The 11,138-nt window shown below is 37.0% G+C and overlaps 1 protein-coding gene across 1 annotated transcript in view; it reads left to right on the forward strand.

Annotated features, from left to right (window-relative positions):
* Col6a5 (collagen type VI alpha 5 chain) overlaps positions 1–11,138 on the forward strand; it is a 223,016-nt gene that overhangs the window by 191,857 nt on the left and 20,021 nt on the right. The window lies entirely within an intron of this gene.

Here is an 11,138-nt window from a genome sequence, read left to right on the forward strand (position 1 = left end):
GCCAGAATACCAGCATTTTAAACCCTGTGTCAAAAGTACCATGTAGGTAGAATATGGAAGTATAAAAGAAAAGGGGTCATTTCATACTATAATATTCATTTTCAGCAGCTCCCCTAAGTACATTTTCCTTTTCTTGAATTTAACATTTATGTCTCCATAAATGTTACTGAAATATAAATATTTGAACTTTATCTTTAAAACACCCAACTTGCTTCATAAATCTACAATGAAGAATTAAAAGGCCAATCACTAGTTGAAAAGATAAGGTATGTTAGCTAAATAAAAAGAAAAAAGTGAAACTGTTGAGTTGGATGTGTGCAGTACCATGATGTTAAGGTATCCAAATGTGCATATTCTTTTAGTTAATTAATTTCTAAATTCTCACATAGGCATAGTCTAAACAAAAGAATTGAGTTAAATGTTTTTCTTTTTTCCCCCTTTAACTTTATTGGTGCATTTAAAACAACAATACAGTACATTTATCATTGGGATCTTGTACCTTTACATGATATGCCTTGGTTTTTATTTTTTCCCCATTCCCCTGCCCTACCTTCTTCACCCACTTCACTTTTCCCTATTTACAAAGATTTGGTTTCCATTTTTTTCCTTTTTTTTACATTTTTTCTTGTCCCTTATTTCCTTTCTCCTCCCCTTCCACACTATCCTCTTCCTTTCAAATTATCGATTACACCATTTGAACCTTATTTGCACTTTTAGTTTTTGACACCAGCGAAACTGTTTGGTATTTACTTGTGGGTCCTATTCATTTCACTTAAGAGAATAACTTCAATGCATATCCATTTAGTTATAAATGTCTCTAGTGTCTCATTCTTTATGGCTGAGTAGTACTCCATTTTATAGAAAAACCACATCTTCTCTATCCAGTCTCCAGTTGATGGGCATTTGGGTCGTTTCTAAGTTTTAGCTATTACAAACTATCGTTGTAATAAATTTGAGTGCACATATGTAAATGCGGTGTGATTCTTTTAATTCTTTTGGAAAGATACCCAGCAGAGGTATAGCTGGGTCAAATGGGACCTCTAATCCTAGTTCTGTGAAGTGTCTCCATATTGATTTCCTCAGTGGTTTCACTAGTCTGCACTCCCACCAACAATGGAGAAGGGTTCCTTTCTCCTCACAGCCCCACCAGTATTTGTTATTGGTTGATTTCTTGATAGTAGCCACTCTTTCTGGAGTGAGGTGGAATCACTTGAACATTTTTTCATATGTTTATTTGCTGCTTTTATTTCTTTGTCTGAGATATGTCTGTTCATTTCAGATGCGCATTTTTGAATAGGGTCTTTGTATTTGGGGGCTCTAATTTTTTTTTAGTTCTCTATATGTTCTAGGTAGTAGACCTTTGTCTGACGAACAGCTGGTAAAAATTTTCCTCACATTGTCTCTTAGCTCTGTTGGTGGTTTTTCTTGCACTGCAAAACCTTTTTAATACAATGAGATCCCAGTTGTTGATTATTTGTGCAAATTCTTGTGATGCTGAAGATTTGTTCATAATGTATTCTCCTATGTCAATATCTTTGATAGTTCTATGTAATTTACTTTCCAGTAAGTTTAGTGTTTCTTTTTTGATATTTAGATCCTTAATCCACTTAGATTTTAGTTTAATGCGTGGTGAGAGAGGGATCTACTTTTAAGCTTTGGCAAGTTGAAAGCCAGTTTTTCCAACACCACTTATTAAAGAGGCTATTGTACCTCCAGTGAGGATGGTTGACTCCTTTGCCAAAGATGAGGTAGCTGAGTATGTCTGGTATTGTTTCTGCATCTTCTAATCTATTCCACTGATCCTCAGGTCTGTTTCTTTGCCAGTACCATGCTGCTTTTATCACAGTGGCTTGTCAGTATAGTTTCAAGTTGGGACATGTGCTATCCCTTGCCATGTCTCTGTTGCCTAGAATTGCTTTTGCTATTCTAGGTCTCTTCTTGTTCCAAGTGAATTTTTGTATTTTTTTGTATTTTTTGTTTTCTCAAGTTCTGTGAAATATACTGTTGGGATTTCAATTGGAATTGCATTGAACCTGTATAGCAGTTTTGGTAGTATGGCCATTTTCACTGTATTGGTTCTTCCTATCAAGGAGCAAAGGATGTCTTTCTGCATACTTTTTTTTTTTTTTTTGGTACCAGGGATCAAACTTGGGTCCTTGCGCTGGCAAGTCAGGCAGTGGAACCACTGAGCTAAATCCCCGGCCCCTTTCCATATTTTTATATCCTCTTCTATCTCTTTTTTCAGAGTGCTATAATTTTCAGTGTAGAGGTTTTTTTTTTGTCTCCTTCATTAGGTTGATTCCTAGATATTTCATTTTTTTGAGTGTTGTTGTGAAAGAAATTGTTTCCCTAATTTCTCTCTTAGTGAGTCTTTTATTTGCGTACAAGAAGGCCATTGATGTTTGAGTGTTGACTTTGTATCCAGCTACTCTATGGAATCTGTCAATTAAGTCTAGAAGTCTTTTGGCAGAGTTTTTTGGATCTTCTATGTAGAGTATAATATCACCAGCAAATAATCACAGTTTAACTTCTTCCTTTCCTATCTTTCTTTCTCTTGTCTAATTGCTGTGGCTAATATTTCAAGAACTATATTAAACAGGAGCAGTGGTAGTGGACATCCTTGTCTTGTTCCTGATATCAGTGTGAAGGTTTTCTGTTTTTGACCATTTAATATGATATTGGCTATTGGTTTTTCATATAGACTTTATCAGGTTGAGATAAAGAACATCTATTTCAATTTTCTGCAGAGTTTTATCATGAATGGGTGTCAAATTTTGTTGAATCCTTTTTTTTTCATCTATTGAGATGGTCATATGGTTTTTCTCCTTGACTCTGTTAATATAGTGTATTACATTGATTGATTTACCTATATTGAACCATCATTTTATCCCTGGGATAAATCCAACTTGGTCATTGTTTATGATCTTGATGATCTTCTGTATTCTGTTTGATAGTGTCTTATTGAGGATTTTTGCATCTGTGTTCATTAGGGAGATTGGCCTGTAGTTCTGTTTTGTGGTTGGGTCTTTCCCTGGTTTTGGAATCAAAGTAATACTTGCTTCCAGGAATGAATTTGGAAGTATTTCTTCCCTTTCAATTTAACTGAAGAGTTTAAAGAGTAGTGGCAATAGTTCTTCTGTAAATGTCTTGTAGAATTCAGCAGTGATGCCATCAGGACCTGGGCTTTTCTTTGTTGGTATTTTTTTTTTTCTTTTTGTATCAGGAATCAAACTCAGGTTCCTGTGCTTGCAAAGCAGGCTCCAGAACCACTGAGCTAAATCCCAGGCCCTGTTGGTAATGTTTTAATTACATTTTTAATTTCACTTCATGTAATTGAGTCATTTAGACTTTTTATACCTTCTTTGTTCAACTTTGGAAGCTTATATGTATCTAGGAATCTGTCCATTTCTTCTTTGTTTTCCATTTTATTAGAGTACAGGTTTTTGAAGTAGGTAGTGATGATCCTTCACATTTCTGCTGGATTTGTTATGACTTCACTTTTTAAATTCCTAATTGCATGAATTTGAGCCTTTTCTTTCCTTTTACAGTAAGGTTGGCTAAGGGTTTATTGATTTTATTTCTTTTGAAAAACCAATTCTTTGATTCATTGATTTTTTGTATCATTCTCTTAATCTCCATTGCATTAATTTTTGCTCTGATCTTTATAATTTCATCCCTTCTATGAGCTTTTAGTTTATCCTGCTCTTTTTCTAGGAGCTTGACGTTAAGGATTAGGTTATTTATTTGAGCTCTCTCTATTTTCCTAGTATGGGCATTTAGTGCCCTGAATTTCCCTCATAGAACTGCTTTCACTGTGTCCCACAGATTCCTGTATATTGTACTGGCATTATCATTTAATTGTAGAAGCTATCTAATTTCTTTCTTAATTTCCTCTGTGACCCAATGGTTGTTCAGCAGGGTGTTATTCAATTTCCATATTTGTGAAGTTCTTGAAGTTTCTTAGGCTATTGATCTCCAGTTTAATTGCACTATGGTCTGATAATATACAAGTTATAACTTCAATTCCTTTGCATTTATTTAAGCATGTTCTGTGAGCTAGCATGTGGTCTATTTATAGAATGAACTGTGTGTAGCCAAAAAGAATGTATATTCTGATTTTGTGGGGTGGACCACCCTGTAGACATCTACTAAGTACCTTTGTTCTAAGACCTGGTTCAGTTCTGTTATTTCATTTGTTGGTTTTTTTGTCTAGATGATCTGTCTGTTTTTGTCAGTGGAGCCTTGAGGTCCCCCACTACAATTGTATTAGTGCTTATTTCATTTTTCATAACTAATAATATTTGTTTCGTATAGTTTGGTGTATTAGTGTTTGATGCATATATATTTATGATTATCATTTCTTCCTCTTGTATTGTTCCCTTTACAAGGATGTAGTGACCTTTGTCTCTCTTAATTAGTTTTGGTTTGAAATCTATTCTGTTTGCATGTAAGATAGCTACCCCTCTTTTTTCCAGGCTCCTGTTTCTTGGAGAACTGTTTTCCATCTTACTCTCAGGCTATGAATTTCTTTGTTGATTAAGTGGGCTTCTTGTAAACAGCATATCTTTGGATTTTGCTTCTTAATCCATTTTGCCGGCCTATTTCTTTTAATTGGTGAATTGAGGCCATTAACACTGATGGTTATAACTGTTATGTATTGACTTTTCATTGTCATCTTATTCTCCTGTTGTTGGTTCTTTTATTTGTTATTTTTCCCTCTCTCCCTTTAATTTCTTGCTTTGCTTGATATATTTGCTCTGTTTTCCCTTATGAAGTTGTGGCCTTCATTTTCTTTCCCAGGATATTGTCTAGAAGTGTTTGGAGTGCTGGTTTCATGTTCATGAAATTTCTCAGGTTTTCTTTGTTATGGAAATATTTTATTTACCCATCAATTTTGAAAGATAGTCTTGCAGGATACATCAGTCTAGGTTGGAGGTCAATTTCTTTCAGAACTTGAAATACCTCACTTCAGGCTTTCCTTGACTTCAGGGTTTGAGTTGAAAAGTCTGCTGTGATTCTGATGGGCTTCCCTTTGCATATGATTTGTTTATTTTCTCTAACTGCTTGTAGTATTTTGTTCTTCTGTTGGGTTTCTGGGTTCTTGATTATTATATGTCTAAGGTGTAGATTTTTTTTTCATCATGGCTAGTTGGAGTCCTATGTGCCTCACTTATCTGTATGTCAAATATTTTCCCTCTGGGAAATTTTGTGTCATTAATTCTGTGAACAGTTTTTTAAATGCCATTTGTACTTTCTCCTGCTACTTCATGGATTCCTATCAGTCTTATATAATTCTTCTTTGCATAATCTAATAGTTATTGGATTGATTTCTCATGATCCCTTACTGTTTTTATGAGATCTCTGTTTTTATGGTCACTGACCACAATCCTATCTCTGAAATTCTGTCTTCACATTTGTTTGTTTGGTTTTTTGAAACAAGATCTCACTATGTAGTTGAGACCGACCTGGAACTCACTATGTAGCCCAGGCTGGTCTCTAACTCACAGCGATCCACCTGCCTCAGCCTCCCAAGTGCTGGGATTACAGGCATGTGCCAGCATGCTTGGCTTTATCTTCACATTTGTTTTTCCTGCTGCAAATACTCCCTATAATACTTCTTTCATCTCCTGAATATCTGTTTGAATCTGTTTCATGGATTCCATTTCTTTCCTATGTTGGGTATTCAAGGTTTTCATTTCTTTCCTATGCTGGACATTCATGATTTCCATCATGTTCCTGAGCTCATGTATTTTCTTTATCTGTTTCTGTTCTAGAGTTTATAATCATGTCTTTCATTCTGCTCACCGTCTTTGTAGTTATCTGGGAAATTATTTCTGTTTTGAATTTTTCTAGCACCTCATATATCTTTTTTGTTACTTCCTGTGCTCTTGGTTCAGGGTGTCCAGATGGTTGACTGTCAGACTTTTCCACCTCATTTCCCACAGAGCTTATCTTTGGTGAGGTGGAAGTCTGTGTTTGTGCCTTGTTTAAATGTCTTCTCATTTTTATTTTTGTTGTTGTACCATCCTTGGTTTAATTCCTGGGTTAATACTTTGATCTTCCAGATATAGCTGGTCTTTAGGTTTTGAGTCTGTAATGTCTCTGAGGCAATCTCATTTTCATTATACCAGGGAGGACTACTGATTAGATCAGTCATAACCTTAGCCCAAGTCATACAATAAGCAACACAATAGCATCAAGCACAGCTTAGAAAATGACAATTTGTGGTAGCTACTAATCTTTCACTGTTTCCTGTGTGAATTAAATCAAAATGAGGACCAGCCCAAAATATGTTTATAGTGAATATACTCTTCAATGTAAGAGGATGGAGAGTTAGAAAGATTTGTGGAGGGAGAGAGGGATAGATAGATGAGATAGAGAAAGGTTAGAAGGACCCAGGTACAGAAAATAAACTGTAGGAATCTGTTGAAGAGGAGAAGACAGAACAAAATATACACAAGAACAGAACAAACTAACAGCAATAGAGAGGCTAGAGAATGTCATCACTTTCTTTTAAAGTAATGGCAATTGAGAGATGGAAAAAGAAGAAAATGAAAAGAGAGAAAATAAATTTGAATTAGGATAGGAACAGGAACAAAAAGGGAGAGTAATGAAGATAAAGGTGGGAGAAAAAGAGAGAAAGAAAATAAAATAAAAATTGAAAAATTTGAAAAAAGAAAAAGATAAATTTTTTAAATGACTAAAGATAAGAGAAAATTATTACTTTGAAAATAAAAAGTACAAATAGAAATAGAGGGCCTCCTGCAGTGTATGCCTCTGTTGACACAACAGACAACATGGGCAGGAGTGTGCAGATCTAAGTTAATCATTCTCAATAAGCCAGTAGCTGTCCCCTGAGTTTCAGGCAGGTTTCTGTTTGCAGTACCCAAGTTGAGATCTCTGACCTCCTGCTGGTTTGAACCCCGCAAGGTTCTGCTGCAGATTTCACCTGTCTTTCCCCTGAAGCTAGACCAGGTTCCGATGTGAGATGCTGGTCCCTCTGCCTTAGCAACTATGGTGGGGTGGTGTGCCTTTGTTGCAGAGATTTTCTTAACTTTTCCAGTGGGCTTCAATTTTTATCTAGGAGCCTCAGAGAGGCCCTCTTTCTCTTGTTCATGGGGGTTGCGGGGGCACCACTGTGTTTGCACCCTTGTGGCTGGGCTCCTCTGGTTTGCTGGGCTAAAGGGGCAGACTTTCCAGAGCTGTTCCTACTTTTTAATGATGGTGTTTATTTTGGCTGTTCATTTTAATGACATGGGAATTGTAACATCCTTCCAAAGCACAGGAATTTATGGTGATTTGGCTTATAAAAAAGGATAACATGTTTAGATAGTGTTTGATAGAAAATTATCATTTGTGATAGCTTTATTAGAACAAAGCATTTCAAAGTCTAATAATTCAGATGTATGAACCCTTTCAGGAAAGACTGATAGATATAACTGGATTACAAGAAAGACAGGGAAGAGGGGATGAGAGAGAAAATGAGAGAAAGAGAGGGATGAGGAAAGGAAAAGAGAGAGAGAGAGATACTAACTCATCTTTGTAGCCATTACTAATGGACATTGTTCACTAATAAAAAGAGTCTTTTTATTAAATTTCCAGATGTTTGAGAATCAAGACAGTTATAGCCAGTATTAAGGTCCAATTTGGGTGAAGAAATAATTGTTCATAGCCTTTTTTAAAGTGTGGAGGGAATTTCAGGGAGGATTATGTCAGTCTGTGGTAGCCTGGAAACAGAATGTCTCAGACCTAGGGATACTCCTTTAAAGTAAATCTGAAACATAAATCATAGGTGTTTTCTAGGATTTCTCTCCTCCCCGCTTCTCTGTTTCTCTGTCTCTGTCTTGCTCTCTCTTTCTGACTTTTGTATGCACTTTCAAATCACCTTTATGAATTTACCAAAAACTGCTAAGAATTTTCTGTGTAACGTATTATCTTTCTAGAGAGTAAGTTCAGATACTTTATATAGTTGCTAAAAGTTGGGCTAATAAATTTCAGATGTATCATACAAGTGAAAGGTTGATAACTTCCATAAACACCCCATGTACTTTGTTTATTACTCATTTATAGTGTAATTCTTACAGTTGATGGCTGATCTTTTGCCTTGAATTGAGAGAGTGTGTTGGGGACAGTCAAGAACCTTAACAATTTAAGAAATTTATAATTCTCAGCACCCGTGGGCTGCAGTAAGCTGTGTAGCACCCTCCTTCATATGATAACCACAACTGTCTTCCTACCCACATCTTTGCCTCTGCTTCTTCCTATCTGTGCTGATTTACATTGAGTTCATCTTTAGTTCTATCCCTTTATCTGGTTCTAGAGCATTCTGAATCAGAATTATCTGAAAGTCCCCATAAGAAGATCCCTAATCCTTCCTCAGAACAATAGCTTCACATTTAGGGATGTGAATGGGGAGGAGAAAGATGAAAGGTTTTTTTTTTATTTTTTTTTTAAGAGTAGGAAAAATTTATTGAGGGAAAGAAAGCTTCTGTCTAAGAGAGACAGAAGAGGGACTGGAAAGTGGGTTGCTCACTCACCCTACTTTTCCAAGATGTTTTTTACAGCAAAGCCATGTGGTGAGACAGGTACAAAGTGGGACAAAACCATAAGACCCACTGGAAAATTACAAGGTGGGCATGAGGTGGGACAAAACCATGACCAACCAATAAGATTATAAGTACAGTCACCCAGGTAATATTAGTTAAATGGGGGTCAAAAGGGGGAGCAAGTCACATAGCAAGCCTACGAGGATTTTCAGTAAGGGTGGGGGTCAGAGATATTTCTTGGAAAGGCTGGACTAAGACCTTGGCCCCCAACCAGGTGCTTGATATATATGTTTATAATATCATTCACTGCTCTTTATCCCAGGGGAAGCACAAGGAAGGGTATACTAGTTTCTCTTCTTTTACAGTTCTGGCCACATTGAATGTATCTTGATTGTCTTCCATGTTGGCTCCTGGCTGTGTTGGCTCCTTGAGGGCAGCCCTGTCTAACTAACTACAAGATATCTAATTAATTTACCTATCTGCAATATTCCCCCCCTCTGAAGAAGTAACCCTAACTGCTTTGAGGGGGCAAAAGGTGAAGACAGCTCTGGCTACTTCCAGCTGAAGAGGGTCGTGGGTGTGATCAGCAGTTAGTTTTACTCTACAGAGGGTCTATATAAAGGCCTTCAATAGGCACCAGACATTGTCATCTTGGTAGCTACATAGCTTTTAGGTCTGGAGGAGACAAAGCCAAAGAAACAGTTAAGAATTCATGGGCAAAATTGTAAGGTGAACAGGATTGCTGTGAATATAGCCCACAAAGAGGATAAGGAGAAGGTCCAGAGGACTTCAGAATCCAACATAGAAGTCATATAGGTTAGCAGTTATGAGCCATTTACAAGGTTATTCTGGTGTATCCCAGTAAAAGATGTCTAGCACATTTTTCATGGGTTCCATTTGTATGACTGCCTGGAGTTTGGCAGCCTCTGTGCAAGAATAATCAAAACTTTTAGGAAACTGGAGTATGCATAATTTAAGCATGAGCACACTAGAATAAAAGGGCAGGTTGGGGAGAAAGTCACCCTTAGAAATTGAAACAGTGATTGAACCTGCTGGACTTAGATTCTTTCATTGATAGAGGTTATCTATAAGTCTGATACTTTGTCATAAGTCTCTAGTTTTAGCTGTAAGGTAGGAGACAATTATATGAAGAACAAATTTTGCTAAGAAATATAAAACTCTAGCTGAGCTCTTACAGTTTTTACCAGTTTTTTCCTAATGACCCATAACCATGGTCAACTACTGGTAGAGGTAGAAATTGCCAGAAGAGGTCAGTGACTGGATGCCCTTTTTATATATACCTAGCTTTATTACTATGGCATTATTTTATACCTCTTCATTATTCTTTTCTGCTGGGTGTTTAAGATCCAGTTAAAGTGAGACCTGTGTCAATCAACATAAACCTCTCACTGTCTAACAAGATCAGTTAAGTCTCTTTAGGCATTAATTTGGAACCATGCATAGAGCCTCTCAGCTTCTCTGTCAGTGTCAGCCATCAGGATGGGTCACAGTCTTGCTTGATCATGTTGCTTTCAGTGAAAGCATGGGAGACTTTTCCTCATGGTGACCCTCCTTTGGCACACAGTATGTTTGTCCTCTCTGGTGTCCAGCAATATCCCTGGAAAGCTGCAAGTTTAATAAACACCAAAGGTGATTTCTGTGTGCCCTCAAGTTTGAGATCAACCATCACCTGGAAGTATGATCCCTATTTGGAGAGTTTCAATATCACCTGGGCACCAGGCTATTAGAAATGTAGATTCTCAGCTCTCACTCCAGACCTGCTGACTCAGAAATTCTGGGTGAGGCTCTGCAGTTTGGGGCTTAACAAGTCACACAAGTGCTTTTACCAAAATTAGTTTGAGAACCACTGCACATCCTACCACTATGGTGCACTAACTTTGTGCTGTGTTCCCAATAGAACTGAAAGCAACCAGGCATCTAATATCACAGAAAATAAACAAGAATTATGTTTCCAAAGAGTTCCCAGTGAACTGGGTTATAATTTTATTTTACTTATTCATCCATCCAGGAAGCTAATATCTGCCTAACAAAACACTTTAAGACCCAAATATATAGAGATCATCCAGAGATATTAGCAGGCATTCTGACCATGACATTTGCAATATAAAGTCCCCTGAAAAATGCAGTACCTTCTAAATACTTACCAATGGGGTGTGCTTTTATACTATGTAAAGAATACTGTGTAGTTTAATTCTAATTAAATTGCATCTCTTGACCCAGTGGTGAGCCTAGCACTTTCACCAAAGATGCTGCATTAACCAGTAGCTAAGGTACAGCCAGTCTACTCTCAGGACTAAAGAACAGAATAATTGTAAATAAATATTAAATACCAATCCAAACTCAGCCTAAATCTTGTTCCTTGGTTTAAGCCCTGGATTTTAGAATAACTTCAACTGGTGTTCTTTTGAGTGAATTCATTAAGAAAGGAGAAACACCACTTCCATCGCATAAGACCAGACTAGAATTGTGCACAAGAGATTTTTTTTTTTTTTTTGGGTACTGGGGATTGAACTTGGGTCCTTGTGCTTGCAAGGCAGGCCACCGAACCGCTGAGCTAAATCCCTGGCCCCC

This window comes from Fukomys damarensis, unplaced genomic scaffold, assembly GCF_012274545.1.
Source record: "Fukomys damarensis isolate Sample0158 unplaced genomic scaffold, DMR_v1.0_HiC HiC_scaffold_37, whole genome shotgun sequence".
NCBI classification, from domain to species: Eukaryota; Metazoa; Chordata; class Mammalia; order Rodentia; family Bathyergidae; genus Fukomys; species Fukomys damarensis.